General features: G+C 30.4%; 1 protein-coding gene across 1 annotated transcript in view; it reads left to right on the top strand.

Annotated features, from left to right (window-relative positions):
- The first annotated feature begins 3,675 nt into the window (after positions 1-3,675).
- Positions 3,676-20,687, top strand: part of LOC132920307 (protein yippee-like 1) — a 39,658-nt gene continuing 22,646 nt past the window's right edge. Inside the window, exon 1 of the mRNA XM_060982582.1 lies at positions 3,676-4,040. The gene's annotated coding sequence lies outside the window, so the exon portion shown is untranslated. The remainder of the gene's footprint in view (positions 4,041-20,687) is intronic.

Below are 20,687 nucleotides of genomic sequence, written 5' to 3'. Positions count from 1 at the left end.
TAAATTTTAAAGAAAAATGATTACCTTATTGTGCCAGGGTAACATACACTTGTGGGTAAGTATTAGGGCGGTGGTCGTTTGGGCGAAGGTAATAATTTTGACCAAAAAAATAGTAGTCCGTTTGGGCGACCATCATTTGTACCGTTTGAGCGAGTGAAATTATTTTTACCTGCGTGCGAGGTATATCATTTTTGCCACCAGCCGAAGTAGGAGATACATTTACTGAGTTGTTATCAATTATGCCAACTGACAATGAATGTGTACAATTTGCCGATTATTTTTTGGACACCTATATAGACGAAAACTCAGAGTTCCCCCTTTATTTGTGGGCGTCATCGCCAATATTTGACCATCCTAGAACCACAAATGACCAGAATCATTTCATTTTCACTTTAACAAACAATTTTACACACCACACCCTCATGTACATCAAGTCATTGCAGTATTATTAGAAATCCAGACTGAAAATATGATTAAAATCAATTCCATTTCAAAATATATCCCTAACGCTCAACGAAAAGAAACTATAAAAAAAAAGAGTTTGTGCAAGAAACATGGAATAAATATGAAATAAGGAACATTAGCCAATTAGAATACATAAAATGTTTAGGTTTAAAATATCAGGCTAATAAATTACTTTAAACTGTACTATAATTATATTTTATGTAATTTTATTTATAATTGTTGACTTATTATTAATTATTTATGTGTTATATGATTTTTGACTGTAATTTACTTATATTTTATATGATTTTGTTTAATTGATTGTTGAGTGTATATTATAAGCATTTTAATACCGCTCAAACGGTATTTTTAATTGAATCATTCTCGCCTAAACGGTATATATATCTATTCGCCCAAACGGTAGTTCTAGTTGACTAAACCCTCGCCCAAACGGTATATAGTTATTCGCCCAAACGGACTATATTTTGAGTCGATTCGCACAAACGGTCTACGCCCAAGTATTGTGCAAACGGTTCACCCCCATGAGGTGATAACACAAGGAAAAAAAGGGTAACATACACTATAACGAAGGTGACTGTTGATCGGTATCTGCTAAATTATATACATGAGATATGACCAGACAGGTATTTAGATATTTTTATGTTCAGATAATAATTCATTTTTTCACTCTTCCTCCCATTTTTATAAATATCAATTTTTGATGAAAAAAAAAAGATAATTTTACATATATTGGTATAGTTAAAAAATAAAAACTAATTAAGTAAAAAAAAAATAAAAACATTTTACCATGAATAGGAATATGTTTATAGCTTGGACACAGTTGTTTTAGTTCGTAATTATATATCAGTAATCAGTGCATAGTAATTAATAAAAAGATTAAAATAAGAATAAAAAGTTCAGAAAAGATTATAGAACGTCAGTATGTTCATATTATAAAAAAGTGCTATCTATAATACGTATCCCTTATTCCTACTACATCTTTTTCGAATGAGAGATTTATTTAGTACGATCACATGACATTCAAGCCAAAAACATAAATATCTTTGCATTTATTAAAATTCCTATTTTCAAAGCCAGCATTTGCACTCCCTGACTAGTGACTTGTATTAGTTGTATTATTCATAGATTCCTTATAGATAGAAACACAGTTGTTCATATATATTTACTCTTCGTTGACCGGAAAACTAAGCTATGTCGCTACTCGCTTATGATCAAATTAAGTCAAAATAATTCGGGGTGAAGTATAATATTTGCGTCTATATATTAATATATTTTATAATGAAAATAATATTATAAGCGTAAGTATTAAGTACGTGCTCATATTATAAAGATAATATATACTAAGGAAATTAGAATTGTTTATTTATAAATTGTAATAATAAAAAAATAAAAATAAAAACAGCTTAAGAAAATTGGGTGTATTAAAAAATAAAAATACTTATTTGACTATATTTTAATTAATATAATATAATGAATTCTCAGTTATATAATAGTTATAATAAACCGAAATTTTGAAGGGATACACTCGAGTATGTTTCCATATAATATCTATACTGCAGCAACGATGAAATGCATTTAAATACGTCACATCAGCAATAACGCAGTGCATTGTACATCGTATTCAGATGACTTGACTTTTAGACAAGTGCGTTTCAACAATTTACTCGTCATGACTGTGAGTTGTTCAGGTGCATCTATATGAAATATACATTATACTTATATAGATATATACAAGGGGAAGACGTGACTGTTTAAGTCATAGAATGTATACATAAACATACTATTGTAATATATGTATGCGTACATATATATGTATAGTGTATACAAAATATATAGTTATAGCCTTATAGCCTATAGGTTATACTATGTTGTTTCGACCATACCGCATAATATATAATATATAGTGCACATAGTCGTGTGTTGTGTGTAGTGCGTGTACCTATATCTACTCTTGTTTTTTTTTGTTTGGAAAACAAACCAACTAAAATGTGATCCTACAGGCTACAATGTACTATGTTGTGTAGAAACCTCCTATAATATATTATAACACGAACGAGTAAATCTTTATGATATGTGTATGCGCACTGCCCACCGCATCATTGTATCATTGTGAAATTCGATCCTAACAATAATAATAATCAAACATAAACATTATTGTTATAGACATTAGTGCACAACGCATGCACAATTAGTGTGAAGTAGAGTCCGTATAATAATATAAACATTATAACATCTCTCGGCGACACTACCACTGTATAATACATAATATAGTATACACCACAGCTCAAATTTTTGGGAGGCCCTCATATTGTTAAGTACATATTTCTTCAAAGAAAGTTAAGATAAAATCTAAAAATTAAATTAAAATTAACGAAACCGCGTTTGATTTAAAAATTAAATTTCTTGCAGCGTAGATCAGATGAAGTTCGTCAACGGACCTCCATTTTGTAACCACCCCCTGGGCGGCTGGGCCCCGACCTAGATGGTCGCGCATACATCATATTTCATAAAAGAAGACATATTAATATATTTGATAGTATATATAGATAGTACATAGTTACTAGTTAGTACCCATATGTTTTGTACGTGTGGATCACGTGTAACATATATAGACGATAATTTGTGGTAGGTAATCGTAAAATGTTTAGAGATTGTGTAATATTATAATTATTGTAGGCGTAGATATATAATATGTAGAACAACGATTTATACGTTGATCGAAAAGTAGGTGACTCCTGTGACGCTACACTTTGTAGGTAATTGATTTCTCGTCGTGGTGGTACTGGTGGTGCGGGTGTGTTGGAATGATTATTTTTTTTATCCTATAATAATTATAATAATATTATCTTCGTGACACAGATTTAATAATAATAATAGCAATAACGATTGCGCGCGTGTGCCGTATGTTTACGAACGGCGCAATAATACGACTTGGGCGGCGGCGACCCTGCGGGGGGTTGGGGGGGCCATAATCGATAGGTAGGCGGTGATGGTGGGGTCGCGAGGGGAAAGTAGTTCTCACTCACACGCACAATCGATTGTCGGTGGAGCCATCGATGGCGGGGCGGTGGAGTGCTCACTGCTCAGCTGCGGCGGCCAGTGGCAACAGCAGCAGCAGGTCATCCTCCTCTCACGGCGGCGGCGGTTGTTTACGTTTCGCGACACCCGTGTACGTACGTAAGGCAAGACAGCACTGCGCAAGCGCCGGCCGAACGCCCGCGCCGCGCCGTGCTGTAGCGTTGCGCTCCACCCCTCCGCCCCGCAACAGTATCACACGCCGTCGTCGCTCGGAGAGGATTTCCCATTGTGGCGCGCGTGTTGTTTTGTGTTCATTCGTCAGCTGTTCGCCGCACCAGACGCGTGCACACCACTGTATTGTCCACACGCACGTATCGGTAACAAATAAGCGTTTTTCCGTTTCTTGTCGCGTTGTCGTTTCCTCGTCGAATCTGCACCGACAGCGAGTCGACTTGACGTAGTCACCTACCTCCGACGTCGTTACACTTTCCACCGCCGCCGCCGACACAGCGACTTGCCGACAGACGACACCGCAGCTACCGTCGTCGTCCGCGCAGGTAATAACCGCCTCCTATATGCTCGTGCAGCGTCGTCCTATAGGCGATAACTGTCATCAATATATTCGCACATTATCATATATGTAAATCTACGATCAGTTTTCGTTTTTTTTACGATCAAGTCATGTCCAATATCAGATAACGCTAGCAGAACTCAATCCAATAGCCAAATTAGTGTATTATTATATTTTGACATAGGTACTACTACGTCGTTGTTATCACTTTTTTATTCCAGAAATATTTTTTAAGCCTTAAATTATACCATATTGTGCATGCTATTAAATTGCGTACAGTTAAAAAAATATCAGCGAGAGTAATGGCCGAATAATCCCTCCCTACGGTCATTTTTACCCATATCATTATTTTAGGTGCTTAATACTAACTAATTGAACAGTGCTCGATGATATAATATACCCAATACTATTAAAATTAACTACCAGCGTATCTTGGTTATTTTTTTTTTTGGATTTTGGATTTAGGATTTGTATTTCGAAAACAGTCCCCGCACGCTGGCCAAAATCGGATTATCGCTTGCACCCCTTTCCCACATCTAGTTGTGGCTCCGCGGTATTGCGTAGTTAACAATGTTTTTTGGCCACCGCTGTCGCTTCGTGCGCACGTGCGCACGTGCGATTTATTCGTGCACGCAGGAGAAGAATAATGCCACACAATGATTTTTTTACTTTCCTGCGACATCCTTTATACGAAAATCCACGAAACCCGCATTGACGATATTCGTGATTTTTTTCGGGTTAGGTTGTAGAATATCTCGTTTCTAGCTCGTAAATATTATACTATAATATTATATTTTAAAATTTCCGGTTGGTGGGTTAACAACCTACTAGTTATTAACAGTTATAACATAAATTGTTAGTGTTCTCAAATCACGACAATCGTTGAGTCCTCAATCACCATCAAAAATATTACAATGCTCTTTCTATATAAAATTGCATTTTATTGTATACCTACTAAGTACTAGGTATTTCGTAGAAGCCATACAGTTGAAATATATTTTCTCTAACACTGTTTGCGGTTATTGATTTGTCGTCTATAATGTAAATTGAATTTATGTTAACAAATCGTTTAATCGATTAAATCTACTACTACAGTTATTATTTTTAATTTTATATGTTGCCACAATAATGGTATTAAAATCGTTAACAATTAAATGAAAATTGATTTCAACGAAATCGCATACGTTTACAAATTATATTTCAAAAGATTGCTGCACGAGTGAAATCATGGTTTGCTTAATTTTTTTGTCCAACTATATTCATCATATACACGCGACCGCTTTATAATTACCTATATTGATACATCAATTTCATAATATATAATGTGCCGTGTGAACATAAAAATGCTCTTATAATAATAATAATAATAATAATTGTAATTTGTCTGATTTTAATTTTTTCTGTATTTTGTCATTTTGAGTCTTTGACATAATTCCTACAACTTTATTTATGGTTATACGCGTATTCGAAGTGAAAGCTTACTATGTTACTACAAAAACTTCATATAATAATATGCTATGTTTTATTATTTAATTACACGAAAATAACCAAACTTCTTTTTCTCAATGTGTAATTTGACAACGACTGTTAAAAACTGTTTATAAAACAATAATTTTCCTTCTTTTTGAACATGAATGCATTTTGTCTATACATATGTGTATGAAAGTATAGGTACCCATTACCGGGTGGAACCAGCCTACTGCAGACTGCAGTGGTACATTTTAACTCAACAACCCATTTTGTACCTCTTATACGTGTACGAAAGAACATAAGTATACAACCTATTCTGCAGTGAAATTACAGTTAGGTAGATACCTTGTTTTATAACTTGTAAGATATATATTTCCACTACACGTTCGACGACCTACGTGTGTCTCGAACGTATAATTGTTGGACATGTGATTAAATTTTGTACAAATGGGGTAGACATAATAATATGATTAATACATATATATATATTATAGTCTTAACTTACTGGACGTATTTAAAATGCATTTTCTATTGTTTCCCGATAAAATTAATTAGTATAATACAGGTGATCCAATTATGTTTCTTAATTATTCTATACACTATCATTATTTTAAAAAGTTTTGACATTTATGAAATAATTTTTTTAGAAAATAGATATGTCAATTATCAATAAATAATTTTTTTTCATAGTTTGATGTCATTAAAAAACAACATTTTTGAAAAACAATTTTATTTTTCATCAAAAATGTGTTATAATGATATAAAATAATGTTAAAATAATATTTTTCAAAAGTTAAAAAATGTTGTAATGATGAGTACACTAAAGAACTAAAGAATTATGTTGTTTTTTGGATACCAATAATTGAACTGTGCTTGTTACCATTTTCCTACACTTGCTTTCATTCCTCTATACGGTTCTACAGTCTATGACACAATATTATGTTTTCCTTCATTTTATATTTATTTTATACAATAAAAAATGGGTCATTTCAAGATGACAAAAATTACAGGTAGGTCGTCTGATAGAATTTCGTGATACCTGACGAAGAACTTCGTATGTAAAATGTATATAATATACTATTAATATCCTTATATCTTTTAGTACAATATAATGTCAAAATGTGTAGGTTTTTTTTTTTAATTTAATGGCCGTTGATCGTTTCACGATAACAACTCGTTTTAAAGCACATAAGTCGTACACGGCCTATGTGGAGTCACACAAGATCGGCCGGGTCTCCGTGACGTGTGACCTATAAATTATGTACGAAATGCCAGTAACGAGGATTTTCACTTTGAATATTATGCTTTTACATCATTCGTGATATAATATTCCTTTAAAACTACAATAAGTAGGTAAGCGCGTACCTATCACGAAGTCCGAAAAGTACATTATATTTTATTCTTCAAAGTAGGTATCCATTATTATTTTTGTATTGCGTACTTATCTGCTGTATTTGCGATTTTTCACTCACGACAGAAATATCGATTTTACATGGTTTTATAAATAAATAAATTGTAACTACAATTTTGTGTATATATATTAATATATATATATATATCATATATATATTAATATATTATAATATGACTATATTGAATCACCAATCATGTTTACCTCACATTTTTTCATTTAATTATTAATTTATTCGAACTTAGATTTTCGGAATCTTTAAGTACACTTAGGACTACATTGTCAAATCGTTATTAATTTAAATTTAAGCAATTCAAGAAATATACAGTGGTAAAACAAACTTTTTTTCTTCAAATGAAAATCACCCTTTTTTATTGTAAATTGTTAAAAAGATGATTTTTAATCTTCCAATTTATTGTGTACAAATAATATACGTACGTGTTTTTAGAGTTGTAACAGTAAAACAATATGTATCTAGCTTACAACTTGTTATTGTAAACTTTTTAATAAACGGTTAAAAGCCGATTAATATTATCATGTAGTATGCGTAGTTACTAGTTACATCAAATAATATCAACGTTAGGTACTTATGAGGTATCTTATATTAATAAAATAAAATATTTATACAAAACAAGAAATCAAATATATATATTTTAAGCCTTTTGTTTTTAAATTGATTTATAATGGTAAATATTGTCGATAATGATAAAATAAAGCTATAAATAATTTTAATAGGATATTTTTTAATCAAATGGAGAATTTTTGTTTTCTTCTGTTCGAGTTGATATTATTTCAACGATGTTAAAAAACCAACTATACTTTGCAACCAGCTGTTTATTCATATACGTAATATTTTGTGTAATTAATGTCACAATCTTAATATTATAATATTCAAAAGATAAGCACCTAAATAATTCAAGTAGGGCAAACTGTAATAATAGTTATATTAAACCTTATTACGGAAGTTTCGAAGAAATGTAAGTATTTATATGGATAATATGGTTCTTGAAGGTGCCACGAAAATGAAATACGTAGAATTTTCATTAGATAGTTCTACGAACAGCCTATTAAACATGTTAACAGTGGTTGTCAATTATGACATTTATTTTAATTCATAAGTCATAAATCATAATCATCCGTGTCATTATATTTTTATATAAAATACAAATTACAAGGATAATAATAATTATTGTAAATTAATAGGTAGGTATTATATGTAATAATAACATAATATAAGCTATCTATGCTTAAAATTTTAAAACGCATGCATATTTGATCACAGCTATAGTGGCTATATAGAATATTCCAAGAATGATTCTGTATACTAAATTGGGTAAGGTTATACTGTTAAAAATTATAATCTTGTATCAAAAAAAAGTTATTTTTGTAAACTCAATTTGTTAGTAATCTTCTTTAATTAATCATGCATTTTTTTTTAATTTACTAAATCACAACAATTTTTTTTTTATTACGTTTTAATTTGTTTTCAAAATGTACTCTTAATATTTAATCATTTTTTATTTTTCATAATTTGCTTTAAAAGTAATATTACTATACAGATATCTTTATAAAGTTTCTGTAAATGTCAATACGTTGAATGTATGTATAGATAGGTGGGTTAGACACGTGTATTATTACTTAACGAAATTGAATTTATAAGTGCCTAAACATTGTTATATATTATAAACATCTACACAGTAACTTACCTAGTTACCCCTCATTATTGAATAATTATACAATAACTCATATTTATTTTTAGTCAAATGAATACAATAATTTTGTAAACCCAAGAATAATTAGAATAAAGGCCGACCGGGAAGCAAATTAATTTAAGTATTGACTAGTAAATAATTTCTGATTCTTCGAAGCTTTCGTGTATTATTATGTTGGCTGTATTTTTATTGGCAGTTCTGCAAATAAATATTGCACACCAGTCACTGAATACTGAATACTTAATATTCATTGTTGTTCGCCTTTTGTTAATATAGTCACACCAATACACACCATTAAACCTTGATAATGAAAATAATGAAATATTGAATTATAATATACATATTGCATTTGAACATTACTTTGACCATGAAGAAAATTGTTGACCATCGTACTACATTTCCATGTAGACGATAGTATTATGTATTCTTCTTTTTTTTTACTGTGTCGAATAAAAGCTAATAATATAATCTATTTTCGAGGGGCATTCATTCGTTAAGATGGACTGTCCACATTTAATTTGCACTAACCGTATGCACACTCAATCACACTCGCGCGCATACATATATATTAATCGCGACATATTCAATACTTGCCAATATTCAGCTGTCAGTTACATATTTTATTTATACATGTATATACATTTTTTCGTGAGCTTTTTTCTTTTTAAGTGATTTTAAATATATATATATATTTTTTTTTATGTAGCTCTGGTAGTGTGTTGAAAACAGCCTTTGTATAACGTCAACTTGACACATTTTAAAATTATGAAACTGCAGTATATAGGTAGTACGATTACATTAAAGTATGGTGTCTATACGCTTCTAAAATCTGAAACTCGAGAATAATTAAAAAGAAAAAAGTAGTTAAAGTGGTTCAGTGACGGGATCGTTATTCGCACAAAAGTCCCATCAAAATAATATGTAAGAATTCTATTCAGCTACAGAAGTGTACACATATACATATAATACATTAAAAGATTTTTTAACGTTTTCATTTTCACGGTATAGAAAGAAAAAAAACTACCTTTACTCAAACATATTATTTTTTTTAACGTTTTTTTCTTGTTGTTAATACATAGTCTTTGTTTGGAAACGTGTGTAGACAATATCATAAGGCATATATTATTCACAGCATAAACGTTCGATTAAATCATAAAACTGTTTCTGTTAGATATTTACATGTATTCATATAATAGTAATGATATTTATCCAAGCAAAACATTATTATGTTTTACTATTATTTATTAGTTATTACTGTTATTAGTAATAAATAAAAATACATTTTTATTTACAAAATATAACAATATAAATTTTTTTAATAATCGTATATTATATGTTTAGGTATACCTACTCTTGAAAGCGAATTATAAAAAAGAATATAATATCAGTAATTCGTTTAGAGTGTGACTTACTGGGACCGCTGATCTACTATAATTGTATAAGATAAACTGAGATAAAAATATATTAATTCCAATTATATCCAGAGAAATTTTTTGTGGGACTACCCATAAAAATCATTCCTCAGCAGATATCGACTATATTCGTTAAACTCTATCATTATATCAATCACCTATAAAATGTAAATCCTGTAAATGGGACTAATAAACAAATAATTTAATGCTTGCGATTAATATTAAAATTCTTAATGGACGGAGCTATAATGAAAATATTATTTAGCGGAATGTTATTATCGTCCGATAAAAAAATTCTAACAATTTCATAATACATTTTTCGGAAAATGAAAAAAGTTTACGTTTTATAATTTGAAATAATATCCGTTTTGTTTAGTAGTATTATTAATTATTTTTTTTTCATTATCATATAAATTTTAATTGAATTTGCTAGCTTTTTTTTTTCCAATAGACCGTACACTAAACATAAAAATGCCCGGCAGGTTATAACGTTGCTAAACGAATGTCATATGCCCATATATCGTGTGATGGGGTATTTATATTATTTGTAGGTATGTTATATATGTTGTTGTGTATAGTAGTTGGTTGGAGAAAAGTATGTACGGTGTAATACGGTGGTACTGTGGTACGCCTATAGTGACACTGAACAAGGGTTTAGGTTTAGTATAGACTATTTAGATCAAAAAATCAAGGGGTTGTTTGTGGTAAATTAGAGCATTATACTAGTTGTGCATTTTAAAAGAGTAATTACTAATTTCACTATGGGTTATAAATGTTATAATTTTATTATTTTGTTTAAATAATTGTTATTAAAATAGTATGCGTGTTTCCAAATTTATTTGTTATATGGAGTAACCCTTTTTGTATATTGAGTTCATCAACTTAAAGATAATTTTTAAAGCACATAGCTGATAAGATTCAATATTATGTTTTGAAAAAAATTTATCTCGGAAAACTCATGTTCATACCATTTGAAATTGTCGACACCAAAAAAATAATTAACAATTTTGCAAGTAAATCACCTACTCAAACAAAAGTCTTAGCGTATTATAACTTTAAACATTTAAAATGTTATTCTGATAAATTAGAATGTTGTGAAATAATGACATGTTTTAATAATAAACCGTTATAGTTATTAAAATTGTATAAATTGCGTTTGTACGCATCGTCTTATCAATATAAGACAAAAATGTATTAAGTTTAAATATAATCTATTTTTTTTATAAAAAGGATGTAGGGTGGCAAAGTCCCTCAGTAATGTATTGCGTTTAAGATAAAGGTTAATGGGGGTGTTGGTCTTGCAACATTTTTAAGTGTTGACCAGATCACAATAAAATATGTTATACTAAGCGCCAGTAAACAAAAAAAAATATATATACGATGGTGTTCAGAGTTTTACTGGGAACCGTGTTCGGCGTTCGAACATATTATAGTATTATTATTATAAACAAACTATATAATATCAAAAATTCACAATAATAACTATATTGCGAATTCCGGGTAATAATAATCGGCTGTAGCAGAGGCGCTTTCAAACGGAAAGGACGTCATCGTTGCACTAAATATTGTCCAATAATATTATATTAAAATTAATATTATTCACAGGCCGCAGCCGTCTCGTTTCGTTGTTTAATATCATAGTATTATGTTCACATATTATTATATTAATAGGTATATCTATCGTATTTGGTTTGGTCGCGCAATAGTAAAACCAATGCATTTTTAAGTCTTAATACGAAAGCTGACGAATGGTCGTTACGTTTCCGTCTGCGATGCACATAATAATATATATAATATTATTACGAAAATATATCATCGTCGTCGTCGTCGTCGTAGTTGTCGTCGCGGTCGTTGTTTAACCGAGAAAATCTGTTGGTAGCGGCGTCTGTATTTATGTATTATATTATATTAATATAACGCGATTTCCCCTACCGTCGCCCAAGTTACAAACGTACCTGGAGAGGGCATTGACAGTCGCCGTCCGCCGCCACAGTCCAGCGGAAAAATATAAAACGAGCGGCGATGGCGCGCAATACCGCTTTGAGCGGTCGACGCCACCGCCGGACACGTCACGGCGGTGGGGAGGTCACGTGAGGTTATTTTCTTCGAACCGTTTGCGACTAGAATTTTTCTTTGTTTTTCTCGCCAAAAATCAAATCTACATAATATTTTGACCGTCTTAAGCCTAAAAATTATATATTAATTCCCCCCCACACTAATAAAAAATTACTCATAAAAAGTTACTGCTTATTATTATAGTAAACAGACTACAGAGTACCTGCTATACATTTTGTGTATGCGGATCGCAATATTTTTATCCGTTATAATTGAATGCTGTTGTTGTATAATTTAAGTGAGAATTTTTTTTAGAAGTTTTCCTGTCTGTTTTAGGTTTTGTTTGCACTCCTACATACATATAAACCTACTCACGAGTTAATTCACTTGAAAACACGTATGAAATATATTATAACGTAGTTGTATACAATAGGTTTATTATTATTACGTACAACCGAAGGTTACTCTTATATAAATAAAAAATAATAATTAAAATATAGTACTTATTACTTTGTTTTATTTTATAGTCTATACTAATTCAATATTAATGCTTACATAGCTCATTAAATTAATTTCAAATCACAGGCGTTATTATAATAACATATTATATATTATATATACATATATTATTATGTTGGATGCATCACTATTCACTATCATCAACAATATCGTGTGTTCGGGTAACAATCATTGCAATACAAAATATTATTATTTTGTGTTTTTGTCCGGATTTTCGAGCACAACGATTATTTACAACACAGTTTCAATGAATGTCTCGAAACTTCCTAAGTAATATCTTTCCGTGGTTTATTGAAATTTGTTGAATTTAAATATAATTTATCACGAATTACTAACTAGTGTTTTGTTTACATACTAGTTTTTATGTTCCCATAATCTACAATTCACGTAGTTAAAAAAAAAAAAACCTTATAATTTATAGTACTGTATTGTTATAACTTAAAAGTCATAAAATACATTTATCAGCGAACAATTAACTCAGTTTATAATAAATATACCTACTTATAACTTATTATTTAAACGATTACTTCAAATTGTTTTATCGTTCAAATTACTCGTTCATATTTCATAATATGAATAGTATTTAATAGTGTTGTTCTAATCCAGCAAGAACTAAGTAGTATCGACTAATGTTGTATAATAGTATGTTTAATTGCTGTTTATATAGACGCATATATAGTATATATAATGAGATATTAATATTTAATAAATTATAATAGTAAATAATAATTACACACTAACTTTATTTTTTTAAATTTGTAAACATAAATTGTACTATTGTCAAAGTTATAACAAGAACATTATCTGCTGACATAAATAAATATATTTATTTAAAAACAATATTTGCCAAATATTATTTATTTTTAATCACAGTTGTATGATACTATGATGCGTGTATTTAAACTATTAAACTAATAAGATTAAATAAAAATATTCAAACAATATAATATTATAATCTACTGCAATTGTAATATTTCAGTGTAATAAATATGATTGAAAAAATAACGCTATTAATACGTCATGAAATCAGTTTTTATTACTTTAAAAATTCTTAGTTATGACAAATAACACAAATTTAACAGATTCGGGAAATTAAGAACAATTTTTACCCCTTACTATAGCGGCTAGTTGTACTCAAATACAAAATACTCAATATAAACAATCGCCGTTATAGGTACACCTTGACATTTTCTGTAGTTTTTGCTGAGAATATTGAAAATAGCCATCGGCGTAGCGCGTAGGTATCTATTATACTATTATAGTATTATACTATAATTAAGGCATTTTAATAGCATCGAAAAAGGCCGGACTCAGATATACCTACGAGTATTACGAAACGTTTTAACGCGACTATTGTTGTTTTAGCTACCTGCTTTTGCCCATAGAGTGCCACAATTTAAAATTTTCCGATAAATAATATGTAATATTATAGGAATGCATAGTAAATGTATTATACTTGAGTTCTGACGAATCTAATTGGATATACTTATAAATTTACCCGAATAAACAATGCCAAGCAATGTAATAAATAATAATATTGGTTTAACTCTGTGTATTATATAGTACTATATTATACGTAATACTATTTCATATGTATAGAATAAATATCAGTACATGCAATATATATATTATATAATGATAATTTTTATCAGATATGACCTTTTGGCACATGACAGTTTTCGGTGCACTAGTGCACGCCGCCGCCTCAATTTATAATATATTTATAAATATAAATATTACTATATAATATAATATGTGTGTGTGTTTTTAGTTTTATACATTATATTAAATTATTTCCGCTGTATATATTTCGAAAAAAATATCTATCATACATACGAAAGTTTGGCTTTTGACCACGCGACTATACATAATATTATTATATAATATATATAGAGGCACCGGTTGTCATAGAAACGAAAAATATTTCTTTATGAAACTGAGATTTATTTTAACGTTTTATTATTTGGTATCGATGTGTGTAACGAAAAATAGTATATGATATAGTATGTGAGTGTATGATATTATATTTTCTTTTGTTTAATATTGACGTCGACAATAAATTTATTTGTTTACGTATATTTCGTTTATCGAAAAGTCGCAGAATATATCTTTGTATATTATATACAATATATATAAATTATAAATGTATAATATTGTACATGGCCGATGCAGTTTTGCGTGTATTCCTCGGAAATAAAACATTAATCCAAAACGGTGACGAGGCTGCTGTTGGTCTATCGATTTTGTATTTGTTTGAAACCGTTTCTGAAATCACCACATCGAATCGTACAGCTGCGGGATGATTGTCAAAGGAAGAGGTGGTAAATCATCGTATCCTCCTTCCTCGACTGTTGAGTTACAATGTATTGCATCATAATCGCGCGCTCCACATGCTTTACTAAAATCATTATTTTTATGGGTATAATAATAATTTGAAAACGAAATTTTATGACAGGAACCACTGGTTCGGAGGGGATTAAAAGCGTCGCGTACGGTGTCGGCTATGTCGACGACGACAAAGAGACACATTTGTTCGTTATTGTTGTCGTAATGGTTTCCTTTGTCAAATGATCCAAATGATGTACGCGGTCCGTTTGTATGTTTATATTCGTCACTTTCGTAGTTTTTCCGTCTCGGCTGTAGTCAGGAAACAATAACACTGAAAATGCTCACAATGTACCTATAATATAAGTATTATTATATTTTTTTTTAATTGTCATTTTTTAATAATGTCATCTATGATTTATACGCTTATCTATAAGCATTTTTTTTGTTAGTTTTAAAGGAATCGCTCATTAGTAACACTTTAATCCGTACAATTGTATTATGTAGATACCAAGTCACAAAACTATTTTCTTTTGAGATGACGCATGAAGGATTTTCAAACATATAATTCTTGTAGCTAACGATTTAGGAGTGATGAGAGGTAGCGACAATATACACATATTATATAATATCATCTATAGTCTATACCCATATATAAATAATATATATGTTTATTATTTATATAAATAATTAATATCAACTTCCATACATATCTTCAAAATGTTAGATAATATCAATATTAACCAATGTACGTTTTAAATAGTTATAAAAACTATTATTCAATTGTTAACATTAACTGTAAAATAACATATAATACACTTATACACGTGCGTACACATAACTTCAGATGTGTTGACGGTTAATTTCCTTGTAATCATGCACGGTTGATTAAAAATAATCGCGAGTTAGGAAAGTCGAGTTATTTTTCTCACGAGGTCCAACGTTTGTAAGTGTTAAGTAAATAGTGTATAATTATTTCAAAACGTGTGGATTTCTACTTATTCCGCTTTACTTACTGACGCAAGATAATATACAGAAAACCCACTAATCGTGTGAAAACAGTAATCGATGCCCGTACTCGTTGATCACCTCTGTGTTAGTAATAACTTGATATCTATATAACAAAGAAATCGCACATTGCATAATTTATGTACCCACCATTACGATAATTGTATGCAAAACGCTACACGCCGTCTGCATCAATTCGCAGACCGATGGAATGCAGGTGGCAAGAACTGTTTTGTCTGAAGACTACATAATAAAGTCTGTTGTTTGTCTATAAATAGTATATCCTGCAAGTTCGTGTCAAAACTCAAAATATTAAGCGCTTATGTATTAAGTAGGTACTATTACAAACGGGCATCTGCTGCAGTGCTGCACCTGGTGTACGATTAACATTTAACTACCTAGTATATATATATATATATATATGTTTATATTTACATATATGTAAATGAGGATATAGCTTTATTGTATATTGTTTGTAAAAGGAAAGTCGACTAGCCGTCAACCCCCTGACTTGAATATATAGGTACATGAATGACAAGTCGTTCGTCTCACTATAAAATATTCATTTGTATATATATTTATTTTTGCGATAACATACTATTTTCAGCTGCCTGGTGTTATTCGTCCGTGACTTTAGCGCAAAACAACGACGACCCGTAGTTGTAAAATAAAGTGTGGCTGGCCGGGCATCGACATCGTTTTTTAAACACCCACCGCAACATGTTCACACATCACACACGATACCTATATGATCCAATGTTGGTATTTACTATTAACAGGGGCAGATGGACTTACGTGGCCATGTGGGTCTTTTTTCTCTCGGCATCAACTTATAAAACATAAATATATGATATTTGTACTTCTGATATATGAGTATTATACAATCTTATTATTAGGATTTTTGAATGTATAAACGTGACTTTTACATTCGATTGAGTTTTGATATAACTAGTAATTATGGTATTATTACTATAATGCCATTATAGTTATAATTATTACAAAGCTGACAAGTTTTTTTACAATACATAAATTGTTCGTGTCGTATCAGTATTTTTTTCCACGATCTTTTTCAGCCTGCATCCTGTAATATTATATCGAAAAAAATATCTATTTCGCAATCTATTATTATCTATACATCTAAAAGCACATCTCAACAATGGTTTTTATTTAACTTTAAGTAGTTATATAATATAATAAATAGATACTTACTCTAATCAGTTTTGTTTTAATTGTTCACGTCTTTTTTCTAATATTCACTAAATCTATAGGAAAAATGAAATAATATTATATTTTAAGTTGTTATTTTAAAATGTATATCTAGGTCTGTTACACGTTTATGCGATGTTGGCAGTTGACTATTTAATTAAAACTGTTGAACTTAGTTTTAAAAGATTTTACTAGAATTCGAGTATAACCTTTATAGATGTAGATTAAGTTATAATAAGACTTCGTTAAAGATATTCCTCAAATTTTGCTTGAACTTTTCGTAAAGGAAATTGAATTATTTAAAATCAAATTTGTTACATGTTTATGGTCGGAGCGTAGAACCTTATTAATTATTAATGAAATTTATAGAGCTTTGAGAACAAAATAAACTACGGTCTACGGATTTTGAAAAATAAATTAAAAAGTCAATCTTTACACATAGGTCGTTTATTTAGATCGATTTGATTTGAAATTCTACCGTGTAGGTATAAGATAAATGTATATCTACAATGTCTGAAACATGATATCAACTTATTATATTGTATTAGGTATACTCTTTGGGTGAATAATATCGTATACAATAAGTAAGCATAGAGTTTGCTATTATACGGTTCGTTTTGCAGCCTACGTTTTACATTTTAGGTGACCGAATAACGAAGCTCTTAAAGTGAGCGTCCTTATTTTTTTTGTTTTGTTTTGGTTATATTTATATATAATATAGTACATAATACGAATGCCATCATAAGACTACCACTAAAAGGCGAGTGCTGCAGAACAATGCACACACGACTTTATATTTGGACGCATTATAATACAAAAAATTTCACGACTAATACTGTATATATATTATTATGTGTGTGCGTTTAGATTACATCGCGTAGAACAATAGCTGGTAGAGGCAGGCGTACAAGTATAATAGTTAAATTGTAACGGGAAACTAAATCGAACGGAGGCGGTAGGCCGGTACCTATATGTGTATAATATCGTATCTTATATTAATATTATTGTTATCTATTCCGCAAACGAATTTCGAGAATAATATGAAATATTGTTCGTCCGCGTGTGTAGGCGACACATCGATTAACATGTAATAAAACATTATCTACGAATCATTGTAATTTTAAAATTATCTCACATTGTGATAATACATATTGGTGTACTTCGTAATCCCGTTGGTACGGCTACATAGTACATACTAACAAGATAATATATCATTATAATACACAGTTACTATTAAATATTAATTGGTTTTTCTAATATATATTTTAATCATTATGAGAAGATAATAAATTTAAGGATAATATTTAAGATAAATTTATTAAGTTAAAATATAAACTAAACACGTATACTTAATGTATTAAAAACAATTGTAACTATAAATTATTATATATGTAAGTAATATTATTCTATTATTTTATTATAAATATTGAAAAATATCGTGAGGTAATCTTTCTCTTTCCCTTTAGTTTATCATTGATGTGTGGTGATATTATAACTGTTGGACTGTCTCCAAATAAGCCAATCTGTTTATGACCCTTCTATAGGTAGGCTACGTTTTTACTCTCGATGATGCGTCTAAAAATTCGTTCTCAACTTTTCCTTTTGGCTGACACATCTATCAGTCATTCTCTCAATCGACAGTCTCCCATCACTAGATATTATTATGTTTTCAGAGATTTTGCTTATAATATATTTGTTTTGTGGTAATATTTACAATAAACGACAATGTCAATATATGTTAATAGTCATTAACGAATGGTATCAGACCATAATCATATAATTTATTTTGTCAGAAAATATAACAATAATTATTATACTGGCAACTGCCTGCCTGCAGCAGTCGTCGCGCATGGATCTACCACTTGTATTTTCGCGGCCGCGTGTGCCATTGACCGCCGTGGGAATTAAGTATCTGGACAAGTGGACAACAATTCTTAAATAATATAAAATAAATAAGTCAGTCGATAATAGTATCTCGTAATGGGCGTGGTGCGACCTGCGGGTTATAAAAACACAATTTCGGCAAAATAATATATTTTAACGATTAACGAATTGAAGCAGATATGAAACATTATGCAGCCGGCTAGATCGTTAGGTCGATATTATATAATTCCCATACGTCAAAACGTCAACACGTGACACGATATAACATTTAGACGTGGAAGTTGAGACATTTTGGCAGCGGTTTTGGAATAATAATACTCCAGAAATAAATATAGAGATTATACAAAGACGACTAAAAAAAGAACTTCAGAGAATAGTAAACGGAATAGATGCGTCAGACATTCACGCGTGCAGATAATCTTAGAGAGCAGTATACAAGCACACCTTGCCAGTTTTCGTGCTTAATCCCTAAGGATCGACGACTGGCACGCGAAGTAATATCGCCATACGAATCGTCATCTGTTATGAAATAGTACAACCGAGAATCGCATTACAGATCACAATTACGCGTTGACCCGCAACGGTCGAAAAAACGTGGCCTTGGACGACAAACATAATATCGACATCACGGATCTGCAGCGTTCCTCGGAAAATCAAATCTATAAGCTATAACATTAGATCCTTAATACTTAGGCGTAGGTATCAAAACAATTGTTTTCCTTGAATTTTACAGGTACAATACGTTATGGGTTTATGACCATATACTTTGTAAATTATTGTAAACGAAACCATAATATATATCATATAATTAAATTTTGTCTCCGGAAATAAACAAAAAATGTGCCTATTCAATTAATAGAAGCACGATCATCGTATTCTCTGGATCGACATGAGTGTGCGACCGCGACGGCGACGTCGAGTACAATGCCGAAAAGACACTGCAGTCGACCTGCACAAGTATGGTATTATTATTTCATATTGTTGCATATTACGCCTCTGAAACAAAGAAACGTCTCGGACTCTGCAGGCACAGAACCAGGTGGCCCGGCTGTGTTTTTCAACGAGAAATCATACAATACAACATATTATAATGTTATTAAAATAATACCTATGTGGCTATGTGGGTATTGTGATGATGGGCATCGTGTTTTACATTTTTTTGTTTTTATATATCATTATTGTTATCCTTCTTGGACGAAGTGCAGTGTTATTAAACATCGATGTATTTTATTATAATATATATTATTATGTTTTGTCCCGTCGATTCGATTTCAAAAACAAAAATTGTATTCAATCAAGATCGTACACAATTTTTCCTCATTGTAAGTATCGCGCGCGTTAGATCGAGTATTGTTTTGCTTCAGAAGCCGGTGTAATAATAATGACACATTATATGCACCCGTTACAGTGGGTATAGTGTATGTATAGTATAATAAAATGCAGGTATACGTGTATACATGCATATCACATACATTGTGTGTGTATAATACAATATTATGACTCGGAAATCGACGCGTAACGTTACTGTCTTTTATACTTTACAGTCTTATATCATATTATTTTGTACTCAATAATATAACTAAATAATATTATTATTATCGAAGAACAATGACGCACTTGCGATGTTATCG

This window comes from Rhopalosiphum padi, chromosome 2 (genome assembly GCF_020882245.1).
Source record: "Rhopalosiphum padi isolate XX-2018 chromosome 2, ASM2088224v1, whole genome shotgun sequence".
Taxonomy (NCBI): Eukaryota; Metazoa; Arthropoda; class Insecta; order Hemiptera; family Aphididae; genus Rhopalosiphum; species Rhopalosiphum padi.
Note: the sequence above shows the minus strand (reverse complement) of the source record. Positions and strands in the feature narration are given on the sequence as shown.